The sequence below is a fragment of the Arachis hypogaea genome, chromosome 19, assembly GCF_003086295.3.
Source record: "Arachis hypogaea cultivar Tifrunner chromosome 19, arahy.Tifrunner.gnm2.J5K5, whole genome shotgun sequence".
Taxonomy (NCBI): Eukaryota; Viridiplantae; Streptophyta; class Magnoliopsida; order Fabales; family Fabaceae; genus Arachis; species Arachis hypogaea.
Genome location: NC_092054.1, coordinates 102,516,330 through 102,534,206, shown reverse-complemented (window position 1 = coordinate 102,534,206; position 17,877 = coordinate 102,516,330). Strand labels below are relative to the sequence as shown.

General features: G+C 39.7%; 1 non-coding gene across 1 annotated transcript; it reads left to right on the top strand.

Moving 5' to 3' along the window:
• Positions 1-12,511: 12,511 nt before the first annotated feature.
• LOC112780875 (small nucleolar RNA R71) lies at positions 12,512-12,619 on the top strand. The gene has a single exon (XR_003191683.1). It is a non-coding gene; the product is annotated as a small nucleolar RNA R71 (small nucleolar RNA).
• The last annotated feature ends 5,258 nt before the right edge of the window (positions 12,620-17,877 follow it).

Genomic DNA, 17,877 nt, shown 5'->3' with positions numbered 1-17,877 from the left:
ATGATTGTCAATGATGAATTTACCAATGCATTCCCTTGTTTCTTGAACTTAAGGCTCTAAACACCCATGTCTTACATGACTTCTATTCCTTTGTTGATGGGTCCCTTGTTGGTAAATGCATTGTCCTTAGTTGGATTCACATTTCTCATTGTTCATCTTAGTAATTGAATTGAGTAATCACATTGCAAGTGTTCACATCTCTTTGATGTCTTGATCAAACATCTTTTGCACTAATTTAAGCATATTGTTTATGTGATTCTCAATCCTTCAAAATGAATCAATGACAGTTACTTTGCTTGAATGGTTGTTGTTGTTGTACACCATTTTTTATCAATGAGCTTTCATGCCCACAACCTTAATAACCATTCCCTCCAAGAATTCAACTAAGTAATTTAGTGCTTGTTTAAGTTTGTTTGCATCTTAATTCTTTATATTTACAACTTAAACACTTGAGTGAGAAGCATTGAGATTTGATTGTTTTAATAGTGCGATTGTCATTTTTAACCGGCTGGTGTGTGTGTTCTAACCACGCACACTCTTGGAATACACACATTGTTTCATCTCAAATCGCACTATTTTGAAAGCTTCCAATTAAGAATTTAAATTTTCTTCACTTTATTTGTGCTTCCTCATTGATTTTATTTTATTGTTGCCGGATGATCTTAAAATCCTGTATTTCTCTTTCTTCTTTTTAGGATGCGCAAGAAGGGTAAAGCACCGGTCACATCACTGGTTGTGCAACTATCAACTTGCCCTCCTAATACATGGTTCATGGATTGCCAAAGTGAGACACCAAGTACCTTGGTTAACCAAAGAGCCGACCTCCAATATGAGGCAATTGAGAATAGAACAATCTATTGGGAGAGGACACTGAAGGTTCCAAGCCAGTACAAGGCGATTATCCATGAATGGATTGCCTCGCTACATTAGGGATTTCTTGAGCAAAACCCAATCGAAGATAATGAATCTATGGTGCGGGAATTCTATGTGAACTACCAAGCTTGGGAAGAGGAGTCAGTATTCCTCCAAGGGAAGATGTTGGACACTTCCAACAAGGCTCTAGAAGCTATTATGAAGATTCCCCACATTCTGCCTGTGAAGGATGAGTATTCAAGGATAAAAGCGGATGTGTTCAAGGGGAGGATGTCTTTAGCTCCCATTCTTAAGAAGATTGGCTGTCCCGGTGCAAGTTGGGAATATAGCAAGGGGAGAAAATCTATTCCCGCGAGTATTACTTATTCCGACTTGAATACTGAGGCACGTATTTGGCATCAGATTGTGGCCGACTATATTGTCCCTAGCACCCATGCTACCCATGTTAGATTTAAAGCTGCTTTACTAATTTGGGCTATTTTGGAAGGGAAGACAATAACCATTGTACCTTTGATGCACACATCTATTTGGAAACTCATTGAAAAGAAAAAGATCAACATCCCTTTTCCATTGATGGTGATGCGACTAGCTATGGCAACGGGGGTAGAGAGGCAACCCACGAACGTCATGTTCAAGATACCAAGAGGCAACAACTTCATTTCGTGGCGTGATTTAGATGGATCGACAAAAGAGACACCCGCCAAGAAGAAGGCACCTACAGCACCATGATTAAATTCACCAACTTCATCAACTTCCCTACCGTTTCTCCGGACCTTTTCCAAGACATCTTGCAAAGTATCCACAATATGGAGCAACTTGAGCACGAGCGTTTCACGTGGATAGCGGCAAAGCTACAAGGAAGAGACCCCGGCCCAACTCCCAAAGCTTCATCAGAGTTAGTTGAGGAGGAGAATGATGAAAGTGATCAACCCATGCATCAGTGACCACCAGCTGAAGGTGGAGCCCCCAAAGTATTGTTCTCCCGGATTAGGAGTATGCACGAAGGACCGTGCACTATCTAAGTGTGGGGGAAGTTCGACAATCTTGAGGGGGGTAAAATTCTTTTCTTGGACACTTTGCAATACTATTTAGTTTCCTTTTTAGCTTCCTTTTCTTCAATTTTTGCAACTTTGCTTAGGTTGTTTGTATATATTTCTTTAAGTGCTTATGGCTTCATGATAGTAAATATTTGTATGTTGCATGTTAGAATGAATAAGTTTGGTGAAACAACAAGAAATTTTCATGAAATCTTTCTTAGGGCATACCATCGATTGAATTGAAAATTGTTTTTCAACTTGCTTGGAGTATTCCTTTCATAGAACATAGAAAAAGAGCTAGAACAACATACCTTGTCAGATTTTGAGCTCTAATGGATGGTTGTACATTCTCAACCATAAAGTTTGTTCTTGTGTGATTATACTCCTTTTTTAATGTGATCTTAAATTTGCATGAATCTATATGTCCTATTTTTGGTGTTTGATTGCATTTAGTATAATTGAGGCTGTTTTTGACATTGAACTCACCAACCTATATGGCCAACCCTTGCATTCACCTTTGTAACCCCTTTTGAGCCTTTAAATCCCGTTTGTTCTAATTCTAAGCACATTATTCTCCCTAAAGCAAAAAACTATTGATGTCCTTGAATTGTTCTTTGATTAGCTTGGGTGGAGTAGTGTGTGTACTCTAACTGTGGAGAAAATTGTTGGAAAACATTGGTGATGAACTTATTTGGGATATTCATTGTGAAAATTTGGAAAATGGTCAATACTCATGCATTCATTGTTCAAGACATATGCATCTTCTCTTGTTGACAAAACAAGGAATTGTTAATATAAAAAATAAAAAAATAAAAAAAATCAAATCAAATTTTGTGTATAATAGTATATGAAATAAAAAGATGAATAATGGATACATATGTTCATGTTTTGGAAAGAAAATGCATGAGTGAATGTGAGAAGGAGATAAATGGGTAGTTAGGTTGTTTTGTTATGTGTATACAGGATGGTATAGGATTAGGTGGACACTTGAGCTAATCAAAGATATAATTCACTAAGTCTACTTAACCATATTAATCCTACCTTAACCTTAGCCCCATTACAACCCTCCAAAGACCTTATGATATTTGTTTTTCATGCATCAAATATTAGTTGATTGTTAGATGACTTACAATTCTTTGAAAAATATGATTAAAGGAGAATTGAGTGATTAAACCCTAAACATTGAGCGAATAGAGTGTAAACACATCCGGTGAGGGGTTCGATCGCTCAATTCTATGTTCTTGTTCCTCATATTGTACCTTCTTGCAAGTTGTTTGTTTGTTAGTTTTGAAAATCTCAATTCAATTCTTTGGACATTAAATGACAGAAATTAAATGACAGAAATTAAATTGTGGGAAATTAAATGATAGAAGCTTAAATTGCTAGAAATTAAATGGGAATGGGGAATTAAGCATGAAATTAAAGAACAGAATGTAAAAGAATGAGTAAGATCAGAGATAGGGGATTCATTGGGTTTTGGGAGATATTGAACAGTACGGATCAAATCATTTTCATCTCTTCCTCAATCAATGCATTCATTGACATTGCTTGGCAATCTTAGATGATTGGATCCCAATGTCTTGGCTCACCAATCTCTCTAAGCATGAACAATTACCCAATGTCTTGATTTAATTGCTCATAGGAAGAGTTGAAGTTTGGTCACTGACTATACCACACAAATTCATAGATCAAAGTATTTGTGTCACTATATCCATAAATCTAATCCAATGTGAGAAAGCAATTCTAGCATGAATTCTTTATCCCTCTCTCAAGGATCCGAAGAATTCCAATTATGGATAGCTTCTCTCTCAAGACAACTATCCAATTGAATTAAGACCGAAAGCTTTCTAACAAAAATCAAGAGAAAAGAAAGAAGAAGAAGATGAAAACTACTATTGATCCATTGAATTACCATAGAGCTCCCTAACCCAATGAAAGGGGTTTAGTTGTTCATAGCTCCCAAAATAGAAATTGGAATTGAAAGATACATTGCTGAATTGAAAGAAATTGCAAAAAACTAAAAAATGAGCCGAAAAGTAAAAAGTGGAGTAAAAGTTTTTTCTAACTTAAATTCTGAGCTATTTATACACTTTCTTCCATTGATCTTCAATCTCTGAATTGGGATTTTGACCTTGATGGAATTAGGTTGAAATTGCTCCAATTGGCTTCCCTTGCTGTTGAGAAGAATTCTATTTGAATTGCAAACTTCTGGTGCTCAAGTTGGAGTCAACGTTTGATGGCCAATGTTGACTCAAACGCCCTTCCTAAAAACCAGATAAACTTGCTGTCATTGGCGTTTGACTCAACGTTGGAGGGCCAACGTTCTTCTACCCGCGCGTACGCGTGGCTTGCGTGTTTGCGCCCTTGGGATCAAAATGCGTATCCACGCGTGCGCGTGCTTCACACGTGCGCGTGGATGCAAAAATCCCATTTCCAGTTTTCAAAACATGTAGAAGAGCGTTGGCGTCAACGTTGGACTGGCAACGTTCCTTCCAATGTTGGCCAATCCACACGTGCGTTTGCTGTACGCGTGCGTTTGCTGTACGCGCCATGGACGCGTACGCATCATTGCACGTTTTCAAATTCAGACTTTGGAGATTACAATCACGCACGTTGGCCACCAACATTGGAAGTAGCATTTGGGGTCCAACGTTATGCATCCACACGTATGTGTCAACTACCCGTGCACGTGGATTGCCAGAATTTCCAATCCACGCGTACGCATACAGCACGCGTGTGCGTCGCTATAGATTTTCAAATTTTCCAGAAAGCTCATTTATTCACAACGTTGGGGGTAACATTGGATTGCCAACGTTCCGTCCAACGTGGGCACCAGCAGATTATGCAGAACCTTACTCTGCTTCCTTCTCAACGTTTGAGGCGATGTTGGTGGTCCAACTTGGCCAACAACGTTGCTGCTCCTTCATCTTCTCCATGTTCATTCTTCAACTTCCTTCTATGCTCTCCTTCACCTATCATCAACCAACAGATGCATCAAACTTTGCTAAAGTCATGAGAATTCTCATCGTTCTTAGCACACAAGTAATTATAGTATAATTCTCATGAAATTACATTAAATTAACCATAGTTAGATGAATTTAGGCATGCATGAATTTCTACCCCAATTGCTTACTTATTGCCAAAGAAAGTGTATAAAACCTATTAAAAACAAAGAAAAAGGCTAGTGAAACTAGCCTAAGATGCCCTGGCATCACGTTTAACGCCAGCTTGTTGCTACCCAGAGGGCATTGAATGCCACTATGGCTCCTTCTCTGGCGTTCAACGCCAGCAAGGTTTCTGCTCCAGGGTGTTCTATTTCTAGCTCTGACTGTTTCTGTTTCTATTCTAACTACTGCACATGATCACAAACATTAAAAACCAAGGGAAAACTCTAAAAATAAACTAAAATAAACTCAAATAAAAATAAACTCAAGCAATAAGAACAAAAATACTCTACTCACGGTTGGGTTGCCTCCCAACAAGCGCTTCTTTAAAACGTCATTAGCTTGACAGACAGCTCTTTTCAAGATGGAAGATAATCATAGAGGAATAAATCCTTACTCCTTACTGGGAGTGTCCTTCCTGTGCTCTCATGGATTAGCGTAAGATACTCAAGAGACAGGATCTTGTTCACTGCATGATGCAAAGTTGGGCTTGCAGCAATATGCTGGTGTCCCTTTTTACCTCTTCCCTCTTCCATGATAAATACCATGATGAAATAAGTGAACATTAATTACCATTTTCCACGGTAAAAAGCCTTTAGTAGGGATATTTTTATTTTTCCAACCCCTATGTATCTTCCTTTGTGGATAGTGTACATCCAACACCAAACTTATGTTTGGTCTTAGGAGGGATTGAATTGGTTTCATCCAGGGGAGGAGGCTTGAATGTTGAATCCTTTATGCAAGTGCATCCCTTGTTAGGGGGTAATGGAGAGTCAATAACCTTGAACACCATCCAGTCCTTATGCAAGGTAATCCTTGTTTCTTGTGCCTCTTTGGTGCGCAGAATTGTGATTACACTTTGATTATGTAAAATTCATTGCTCTTTCTTTCCCTGGTAATGGCGCCAAAAACATGATGCCAATTCCATGGTTCACAACTTCGCACAACTAACCAGCAAGTGCACTGGGTCGTCCAAGTAATACCTTACGTGAGTAAGGGTCGAATCCCACGGAGATTGTTGGTATGAAGCAAGCTATGGTCACGTTGTAAATCTCAGTCAGGCGGATATAAAATAGTAATGGGGTTTTCGAAAATAATTAATAAAAGAAGGATAGAAATACTTATGTAAATCATTGGTGAAAATTTCAGACAAGCGAATAGAGATGCTTTCGTTCCTCTGAACCTCTGCTTTCCTGCTATCTTCATCCAATCAGTCTTACTCCTTTCCATGGCTGGCTTTATGTAATGCATCACCATTGTCAATGGCTACTTTCGGTCTTCTCTCGGGAAAATGATCCAAATGCCCTGTCATGGCACGGCTAATCGTCTGGAGGCATCACCCTTGTCAATGGTTACATCCTATCCTCTCAGTGAATATGGTCAACGCACCCTGTCACGGCACGGCTATTCATCTGTCGGTTCTCGATCATGCTGGAATAGGATTTACTATCCTTTTGCGTTTGTCACTACGCCCAGCAATCGCAAGTTTGAAGCTCGTCACAGTCATTCAATCATTGAATCCTACTCGGAATACCACATACAAGGTTTAGACTTTCCGGATTCTCTTGAATGCCGCCATCATTCTAGCTTACACCACGAAGATTCTGATTAAGAGATCTAAGAGATACTCATTCAATCTAATGTAGAACGGAAGTGGTTGTCAGGCACGCATTCATAGGGAATGATGATGATTGTCACGTTTATCACATTCAGGTTGAAGTGCGAATGAATATCTTGGAAGTGAAATAAGATGAATTGAATAGAAAAAAGTAGTACTTTGCATTAATCTTTGAGGAACAGCAGAGCTCCACACCTTAATCTATGGAGTGTAGAAACTCTACCGTTGAAAATACATAAGTGAAAGGTCCAGGCATGGCCGAGATGGCCATCCCCCAAAACGTGATCACAGGATCAGAGTACAATCCAGGATGTCAAATGCAATAGTGAAATGTCCTATTTATAATAAACTAGCTACTAGGGTTTACAGAAGTAAGTAATTGATGCATAAATCCACTTCCGGGGCCCACTTAGTGTGTGCTTGGGCTGAGCTTGAGTGTTGCACGTGTAGAGGTCCTTCTTGGAGTTGAACGCCAGCTTTTGTGCCAGTTTGGGCATTCAACTCTGGTTTTGGCTCCTTTTCTGGCGCTGGACGCCAGATTTGGGTAGAAAGCTGGCGTTGAACGCCAGTTTGCGTCATCTATTCTTGACCAAAGTATAGACTATTATATATTGCTGGAAAGCCCTGGATGTTTGCTTTCCAACGCAATTGGAAGCGCGCCATTTCGAGTTCTGTAGCTCCAGAAAATCCACTTTGAGTGTAGGGAGGTCAGAATCCAACAGCATCAGCAGTCCTTCTTCAACCTCTGAATCTGATTTTTGCTCAAGTCCCTCAATTTCAGTCAGAAAATACCTGAAATCACAGAAAAACACACAAACTCATAGTAAAGTCCAGAAATGTGAATTTAACATAAAAACTAATGAAAACATCCCTAAAAGTAACTAGATCCTACTAAAAACATACTAAAAACAATGTCAAAAAGCGTATAAATTATCCGCTCATCACAACACCAAACTTAAATTGTTGCTTGTCCCCAAGCAACTGAAAATCAAATAGCATAAAAAGAAGAGAATATACTATAAATTCCAAACTATCAATGAAACATAGCTCCAATCAAATGAGCGGGACTTATAACATTTTGCCTCTTGAATAGTTTTGGCATCTCACTTTATCCATTGAGGTTCAGAATGATTGGCTTCTATAGGAACTCAGAGTTTAGATAGTGTTATTGATTCTCCTAGTTCAGTATGATGATTCTTGAACACAGCTTATTTATGAGTCTTGGCCGTGGCCCTAAGCACTTTGTTTTCCAGTATTACCACCAGATACATAAATGCCACAGACACATAATTGGGTGAACCTTTTCAGATTGTGACTCAGCTTTGCTAAAGTCCCCAATTAGAGGTGTCCAGGGTTCTTAAGCACACTCTTCTTTTGCTTTGGACCTTGACTTTAACCGCTCAGTCTCAAGTTTTCACTTGACACCTACACGCCACAAGCACATGGTTAGGGACAGCTTGGTTTAGCCGCTTAGACCAGGATTTTATTCCTTTAGGCCCTCCTATCCACTGATGCTCAAAGCCTTGGGATCCTTTTTATTTCCCTTGCCTTTTGGTTTTAAGGGTTATTGGCTTTTTGCTCTTGCCTCTTGGTTTTAAGTGCTTTTGGCTTTTTCTGCTTGCTTTTTCTTTTTCTTTTTATTTTTTTTTCGCCTATAATTTTTTTTCTGCAAGCTTTGTTCTTTGCTGCTTTATCTTACTTCAAGAATCATTTTTATGATTTTTCAGATTATCAAATAACATGTCTCCTTGTCATCATTCTTTCAAGAGCCAACATATTTAACATTCATAAACAACAACTTCAAAAGACATATGCCCTGTTCAAGCATTCATTCAATATAATTAAACTAAATTCAAGGATAAATTTGAAACTCATGTACTTCTTGTTCTTTTGAATTAAAAACATTTTTCATTTAAGAGAGGTGATGGATTCGTAGGACATTCATAACTTTAAGACAAAGTTACTAAATACTAATGATCATGTAATAAGACACTAACATAGATAAGCACTTAACATAAAGAAAACGAAAAACAGAAAATTTGAGAACAAGGAATGAGTCCACCTTAGTGATGGTGGCGTTTCCTTCTTGAGGAACCAATGATGTCCTTGAGCTCTTCTATGTCTCTTCCTTGTCTTTGTTGCTCCTCCCTCATAGCTCTTTGATCTTCTCTAATTTCATGGAGGATGAGTGAGTGCTCTTGATGTTCCACCCTTAGTTGTCCCATGTTGGAACTCAGTTCTCTTAGGGAGGTGTTGATTTGCTCCCAAAAGTTCTATGGAGGAAAGTGCATCCCTTGCGACATCTCAGGGATTTCTTGGTGATGAGCTTCTTCATGCATCTCTTGAGATCCATGAATAGGCTCTCTTGTTTGCTCCATCTTTTTCTTAGTGATGGGCTTGTCCTCATCAATGAGGATATCTCCCTCTATGTCAATCCCAGCCGAATTGCATAGATGGCAAATGAGGTGAGGAAAAGCTAACCTTGCCATAGTGGAGGACTTGTCAGCCACCTTGTAGAGTTCTTGAGGTATAATCTCATGAGCTTCCACTTCCTCCCCAATCATGATACTATGGATCATGATGGCCCGGTCTATAGTGACTTCAGACCGGTTGCTAGTGGGAATGATTGAGCGTTGAATGAACTCCAACCATCCTCTAGCTACAGGCTTAAGGTCCAGTCTTTTCAGTTGAACCGGTTTGCCTTTTGAGTCAATTTTCTATTGAGCTCCTTCCACACATATTTCCATGAGGACTTGGTCCAACCTTTGATCAAAGTTGACTCTCCTTGTGTAGGGGCGTGCGTTCTCTTCCATCATTGGCAAGTTGAACGCCACCCTCACATTTTTCGGACTAAAATCTAAGTATTTCCACCTAACCATGGTGAGATAATTCTTTGGGTTCGAGTTCTTACTTTGATCATGGTTCCTAGTGATCCATGCATTAGCATAGAACTCTTGAACCATTAGAATTCTGACTTGTTAGATGGGGTTTGTTAGAACTTCCCAACCTCTTCTTTGGATCTCATGTCGGATCTCCAGATACTTATTTTTCTTGAGTTTGAAAGGGACCTCGGGGATCACCTTCTTCTTAGCCACAACATCATAGAAGTGGTCTTGATGGGCTTTGGAGATGAATCTTTCCATCTCCCATGACTCGGAGGTGGAAGCTTTTGTCTTCCCTTTCCCTTTTCTGGAGGATTCTCCGGTCTTAGGTGCCATCAATGGTAATGGAAAAACAAAAAGCTTATGCTTTTACCACACCAAACTTAGAATATTGCTCACCCTCGAGCAAGAGAAGAAAGAAAAGAAGAAGAAGAAGAAGATATGGAAGAGAGGGAGAGAGGGTTGTGTTGTGTGAGAATGAAGAAGAATGGAGAGGTTTATATAGTGGAGGGAGAGGGGTTAAGTTTGGCCATTTAGGGTGGGTTTGGGTGGGAAAGTGATTTTGAATTTTGAAGGTAGGTAGGGTTTATGAGGTAGGTTTATGGGGAAGAGTGGATGGATGTGAGTGGTGAATGGGTAATAGGGAAGAGAGAGATTGAGGTGATTGGTGAAGGATTTTGAGGAAAGGTGTTTATTGGGAAGAGAGAATGAATGAGAAGAGGGGAGAGGATGAGTGGAGGTAGGTAGGGATCCTGTGCCACAGATGCTGAGATGATCTTGTGGGGTCCACAGATCCTGAGGTGTCAAGGATTTACATCCCTGCACCATTGAGGCATGTAAAATGCCTTTGCATGCAATTCTGGCATTTAAACGCCGAATTTATGCTTGTCTCTGGCGTTCAGCGCCAGCTTTCCTCAGTGTGCATTCCTGGCGTATGAACACCAGATTGCTTCTTGTTTCTGGCGTTCAACGCCAGATCCATGCTCTGTTCTGGCGTTGAACGCCAGCCAGATGCTCCTTACTGGCGTTTAAACGCTAGTACGCCCTTCCTCCAGGGTGTGATTTTTCTTCTGCTGTTTTTGATTCTATTTTTGATTTTTCAATTTATTTTGTGACTCCACATGATCATGAACCTAATAAAACATGAAAGAATAATTAAAATAAAATTAGATAAAAAAAATTGGGTTGCCTCCCAACAAGCGCTTCTTTAATGTCAATAGCTTGACAGTGGGCTCTAATGGAGCCACACAGGTGATCAGGTCAATTTTATAGACTCCCAACACCAAACTTAGAGTTTGGATATGGGAGTTCAACACCAAACTTAGAGTTTGGCTGAGGCCTCCCAACACCAAACTTAGAGTTTGATTGTGGGGGCTTTGTTTGACTCTGTACTGAGAGAAGCTTTTCATGCTTCCTCTCCATGGTTACAGAAGGAGATTCTTGAGTTTTGAACACAAGGTTGTCCTCATTTAGTTGAAGGATCAATTCTCCTCTGTCTACATTAATCACAGCTTTTGCTGTGGCTAGGAAGCGTCTTCCAAGGATGATGGATTCATCCTCATCCTTCACAGTGTCTAGAATTATGAAATCAGCAAGGATGTAAAGGCTTTCAACCTTTACTAACACGTCCTCTACTTGTCCATAAGCCTCTTTTCTTGAGTTGTCTGCCATCTCTAATGAGATTCTAGCAGCTTGCACCTCAAAGATTCCCAGTTTCTCCATTACAGAGAGTGGTATGAGGTTTATTCCTGACCCAAGGTCACATAGAGCCTTCTCAAAGGTCATGGTGCCTATGGTACAAGGTATTAGGAACTTTCCAGGATCCTATTTCTTCTGAGGCAATCTCAGTTGATCCAATGCATTTAGTTCATTGGTGAACAGGGGAGGTTCATCTCCCCAAGTCTCATTTCCAAATAAATTGGCATTCAGCTTCATGATTGCACCAAGGAACTTGGCAACTTGCTCTTCAGTAACATCCTCATTCTCTTCAGAAGAGGAATACTCATCAGAGCTCATGAATGGCATAAGGAGGTTCAATGGAATCTCTATGCTCTCTAGATGAGTCTCAGATTCCTTTGGTTCCTCAGAGGGAAACTCCTTATTGATCACTGGACGTCCCAGGAGGTCTTCCTCCTTGGGATTCACGTCCTCCCCTTCCTCCTTGAATTCGGCCATGATGGTTATATCAATGGCCTTGCAATCTCTCTTTGGATTCTCTTCTGTATTGCTTGGGAGAGTACTAGGAGGGGTTTCAGTGATCTTCTTACTCAGCTGGCCCACTTGTGCCTCCAAATTTCTAATGGAGGACCTTGTTTCATTCATGAAACTCAGAGTGGCCTTAGATAGATCAGAGACTAAGTTCGCTAAATTAGAGGTATTTTTTTCAGAGTTCTCTGTCTGTTGCTGAGTGGATGATGGAAAAGGTTTACTATTGTTAAACCTGTTTCTTCCACCATTAGTAAAGCCTTGTTGAGGCTTTTGTTGATCCTTCCATGAGAGATTTGGGTGATTTCTCCATGAGGGATTATAGGTGTTTCCATAGGGTTCACCCATGTAATTTACCTCTGCTATTGTAGGGTTCTCAGGATCATAAGCTTCTTCCTCAGAAGATGCCTCTTGAGTACTGTTGGATGCAGCTTGCATTCCATTCAGACTCTGAGAAATGATATTGACTTGCTAAGTCAATATTTTATTCTGAGCCAATATGGCATTCAGAGTATCAATTTCAAGAACTCCCTTCTTCTGAGGCGTCCCATTACTCACAGGATTCCTCTCAGAAGTGTACATAAATTGGTTGTTAGCAACCATGTCAATAAGTTCTTGAGCTTCTGCAGGTGTTTTCTTTAGGTGAATGGATCCACCTGCAGAAGTATCCAATGATATCTTAGCTAATTCAGACAGACCATCATAGAATATATCCAGGATGGTCCATTCTGAAAGCATGTCAGAAGGACACTTTTTGGTCAGTTGCTTGTATCTCTCCCAAGCTTCATAGAGGGATTCACCTTCTTTCTGTCTGAAGGTTCGAACATCCACTCTAAGCTTACTAAGCTTTTGAGGAGGAAAGAACTTGGCTAAGAAATCCGTGACCAGCTTATCCCAAGAGTTCAGGCTATCTTTAGGTTGAGAATTCAACCATATTCTAGCTCTGTCTCTCACAGAAAAAGGGAAAAGCATGAGCCTGTAGACTTCAGGATCTACTCTATTAGTCTTAACAGTATCACAGATCTGCAAGAATTCAGTTAAGAATTGAAAGAGATCTTCATATGGAAGTCCATGAAACTTGCAGTTTTGTTGCATCAGAGAAACTAATTGAGGTTTAAGCTCAAAATTGTTTGCTCCAATGGTAGGGATGGAGATGCTTCTTCCATGTGAATTGGAATTTGGTGCAGTAAAGTCACCAAGCATCTTCCTTGCATTATTATTATTTTCGGCTGCCATCTCCTCTTCCTTTTCGAAAATTTCTGTAAGGTTGTCTCTGGATTATTGTAATTTAGCTTCTCTTAGTTTCCTCTTCAGAGTCCTTTCAGGTTCTGGATCAGCTTCAACAAGAATGCCTTTTTATCCTTGTTCCTGCTCATATGAAAAAGAAGAAAAAGCAGAAAAGAAAATATGGAATCCTCTATGTCATAGTATAGAGATTCCTTTGTGTGAGTAGAAAAAGAAAAGAATGTAATGTAAAGAAGAATGGATAATCCAAACACAAGGGTGAGGATAGGAGCAGAGATATGAGATGAAGAGAAGTGTTAGTAAGTGATGAGCGGATATTTTATACGCTTTTTGGGGATAATTTCATATAGTTTTGAGTATGTTTTAGTTAGTTTTTAGTCTATTTCTAGTAGTTTTTAGGAAAAATTTATATTTCTGGAATTTACTATGAGTTGTGTGTTTTTCTGTAATTTCAGGTATTTTTCTGGCCGAAATTGAAGGAGCTGAGCAAAAATCTGATTCAGGCTGAAAAAGGACTGCTGATGTTGTTAGATTCTGACCTCCCTGCACTCAAATTGGATTTTCTGGAGCTACAGAACTTGAAATGGCTTGCTTCCAATTGCATTGGAAAGTAGACATCCAGGGCTTTCCAGCAATATATAATAGTCCATACTTTGCACAAGGATAGACGACGTAAACTGGTATTCAACGCCAGTCCTCTGCCCAATTCTGGCGTTCAGCGCCAGAAAAGGATAAAAAACTGGAGTTGAACGCCCAAACTGGCACAAAAACTGGCGTTCAACTCCACAATTGGCCTCTGCACGTGAATTGCTTAAAGTCTCAGCCCCAGCACACACCAAGTGGGCCCCAGCACACCAAGTGGGCCCCAGAAGTGGATCTCTGCATCATCCATCATAGTCCACTCATATTTTGTAACCCTAGGCTACTAGTTTAGTATTTAAACAACTTTTAGAGACTTATTCTGTATCTCATGACATTTCAGATCTAAACTATTGTATTCTCTGATGGCATGAGTCTCTAAACCCCATTGTTGGGGGTGAGGAGCTCTGCTGTGTCTCGATGAATTAATGCAAGTATTTCTGTTTTCCATTCAAACACGCTTGTTTCTATCTAAGATGTTCATTCGCGATTAACTGTGATGAAGGTGATGATCTGTGACATTCATCACCTTCCTCAAACCATGAACGTGTGCCTGACAACCACCTCCGTTCTATATCCGATTGAATGAGTATCTCTTAGATTCTTTAATCAGAATCTCCGTGGTATAAGCTAAAACTGATGGCAGCATTCATGAGAATCCGGAAAGTCTAAACCTTGTCTGTGGTATTCCGAGTAGGATTCAAGGATTAAATGACTGTGACGAGCTTCAAACTCCTGAAGGCTGGGCGTTAGTGACAGATGCAAAAGGATAGTAAATCCTATTCCAACCGGATCGAGAACCAACCGGTGATTAGCCGTGCTGTGACAGAGCGCGTGAGCGTAGTTTTCACTGGAAGGATAGAAGGTAGCCATTGACAACGGTGATCCACCAACACACAGCTTGCCATAGGGGGACGTGCGTGCGTGAACAAGAAGACAGAGGAAGGCAGAGATTCAGAACACAAAGCATCTCCAAAACTCCAACATATTCTCCATTACTGCACAACAAGTAACTTTTAATTTATGCTCTACTGGTTACTCACAATTCAATTGATAAACATAATTGACTTCCTGACTAATATTTATAAGATAACCATAGATTGCTTCAAACCAACAATCTCCGTGGGATTCGACCCTTACTCACGTAAGGTATTACTTGGACGACCCAGTGCACTTGCTGGTTAGTGGTACGAGTTGTGAAAAGTGTGATTCACAATTCGTGCACCAAGTTTTTGGCGCCGTTGCCGGGGATTGTTCGTGTTTGAACAACTGACGGATTATTTTGTTGCTTAGATTAGGAAAAATTTTCTCTTTTTTTGGTTTAGAGTCTTTTATTATTTATCCCTTGTTAAAACACTTTAAATTTATAGCTCAGTTATTTAGAACGTGGTGTTTATGTTCATGATAATTGGCTATCATATTTTTTTAAAAACCTTTTTCAAAAATAATTTTTCTATTAAATCCTGTGCCAAACTTTAAGTTTGGTGTTTTCAAAAATAATCTTTCTTAAAATTTTTGAAGGTCCCATAACTCAATTGGCTAGAGCATTAATTTGATTGGGTTAGAATCTTTTATACTCTTTTCAAAACCTTCTTTTTCAAAAATATTTTTTTCTATTAAATCTTGTGCCAAACTTTATGTTTGGTGTTTTCTTGTTGATTCCCCTTTGATTTTCGAAAATTTTGGTTTGGTTTTCTAAAAATTTTAAGTTTGGTGTTCTTCCTTCATGTTCTTGTGTTCTTGTGAGTCTTCAAAGTGTTCTTGAGTTTTCCTTGTGTCTTGATCTTAAAATTTTTAAGTTTGGTGTTCCTTGGTGTTTTCCCTCCAAATTTTTCGAAAACAAGGAGCATTAGATCTAAAAATTTTAAATCTTGTACTATCTTATTGTTTTTCTCTCTCCTCACTAAATTCAAAAATATCTTTTCAAAATATCTCTTCTAACTTCCTAACTTCTTATCTTTTCAAAATTTGTTTCAACTAACCAACTAACTTTTTGTTTGTTTCTTAACTTTTTCAAAACTACCTAACTAACTCTCTCTCTCTAATTTTCGAAAATATCTCCCCTCTTTTTCAAAAATTTCTTTTTTTTAACTAATTATTTTTAATTTTTTTTTACGAAAAAAAAAATTTCAAAATTCAAATTCTTTTTAGTTATTTTATTTTATTTAAGTATTTACTTCTTATAAAATAAAATAAATAAAAAGATAAATCAGTCCAAGTTATATCCATAGATCCATCATGGACATAAGTGGAAATGAACAGTCCAGGAGGACTCTGGGGTCATATTCTAACCCCTCTACTGCTTCATATGGGAGTAGCATATGCATACCCTCCATTGGAGTTAGTAGCTTTGAGTTGAATCCTCAGCTCATTATCATGGTGCAGCAAAGTTGCCAGTATTCCGGTCTTCCACAAGAAGAACCTACAGAGTTTCTGGCACAATTTTTACAAATTGCTGACACAGTACATGATAAGGAAATAGATCAGGATGTCTACAGACTATTACTGTTTCCATTTGCTGTAAAAGATCAAGCCAAGAGGTGGTTAAATAACCAACCTAAGGCCAGCATAAGAACATGGAAACAGCTGACAGAAAAATTCCTGAATCAATATTTCCCTCCAAAAAGGATGACACAGCTAAGGCTGGACATCCAAGGCTTTAAACAAGGAGATAATGAATCTCTTTATGATGCCTGGGAGAGATACAGAGAGATGCTACGAAAATGCCCCTCTGAAATGTTTTCAGAATGGGTTCAGTTAGACATCTTCTACTTTGGGCTTGCAGAAGGAGCTCAGATGTCTTTAGATTACTCAGCTGGTGGATCTATCCATATGAGAAAGACAATTGAAGAAGCTCAAGAGCTCATTGATACAGTTGCCAGGAATCAGCATCTGTATCTAAACAGCAACCCTTCCATGAATGAAGAGGTTAAAACAGTAACTGCTGAATTCAGTACTGTAAAACAAGCTGCTGAATTCAATCAGCAATTAGATTTTCTAACAAAGCAGCTAGCTGAATTCAAAGACAGGTTACAGGAGACAAGGATAGCTAATATACATATGGAAGAACAGTTTAAGCAAACAAAGCAGCAGCTATCAAAGCAAATAGCAGAAGAATGCCAAGCAGTTCAATTAAGAAGTGGGAAAACATTAAATACCCCACCTCAAGGCATCAAAAATTCAAGAAATGAGCAGCCCACCAAAGATTCCCCTGAGGACAGTAAGAGCCCAGGGAAAAATAATTCTGGCACTAAAACGCCAGAAAATGGGTGGAAGGCTAGCGCTGAACGCCCAGACCATGCCCAAAACTGGCGTTCAGCGCCAGAAACAAGGCAGGATTGGCGTTCAACGCCAGAAATGGGCAAGAATCTGGCGTTGAACGCCCAAATGGGGCAGAATCCAGCGTTGAACGCCCAACAGGGGCACATTTCTGGCGTTCAGGCGCCAGGAACAGACAGTGAGCTGGCGTCTAACGTCACTCCAGCTTCTGACTCTGGCATTCAATTGCCAGTGAGGGATCAGACACACACAAGTGCTGACAACAACCCCTCTAAAAAGGCTTCTTTAACCACTAAGGTTGAGGAATATAAAGCCAAGATACCTTATCCTCAAAAACTCCGGAAAGAGGAGCAGGATAAGCAATTTGCTCGCTTTGCAGATTATCTAAGGACTCTTGAAATAAAGATTCCATTTGCAGAGGCACTTGAGCAAATACCTTCTTATGCCAAGTTCATGAAAGAGATCTTGAGTCATAAAAAGGAGTGGAGAGAAACAGAAAGAGTTCTCCTCACTGAAGAATGCAGTGCAGTAATTCTGAAAAGCTTTCCTGAAAAGCTTAAAGACCCTGGGAGTTTTCTGATACCATGCATATTAGAAGGTGATTGCACCAAGACAGCTTTATGCGATCTTGGGGCAAGCATCAACCTAATACCTGCATCCACTATCAGGAAGCTTGGCTTAACTGAAGAAGTTAAACCAACCCGGATATGTCTCCAACTTGCTGATGGTTCCACTAAATACCCATCAGGCGTGATTGAGGACATGATTGTCAGAGTTGGGCCATTCGCCTTTCCCACTGACTTTGTTGTGCTGGAAATGGAGGAGCACAAGAGTGCTACTCTCATTCTAGGAAGACCCTTCCTAGCAACTGGACGATCCCTCATTGACGTCCAGCAGGGGGAAACAACCCTGAGAGTCAACGATGACGAGTTCAA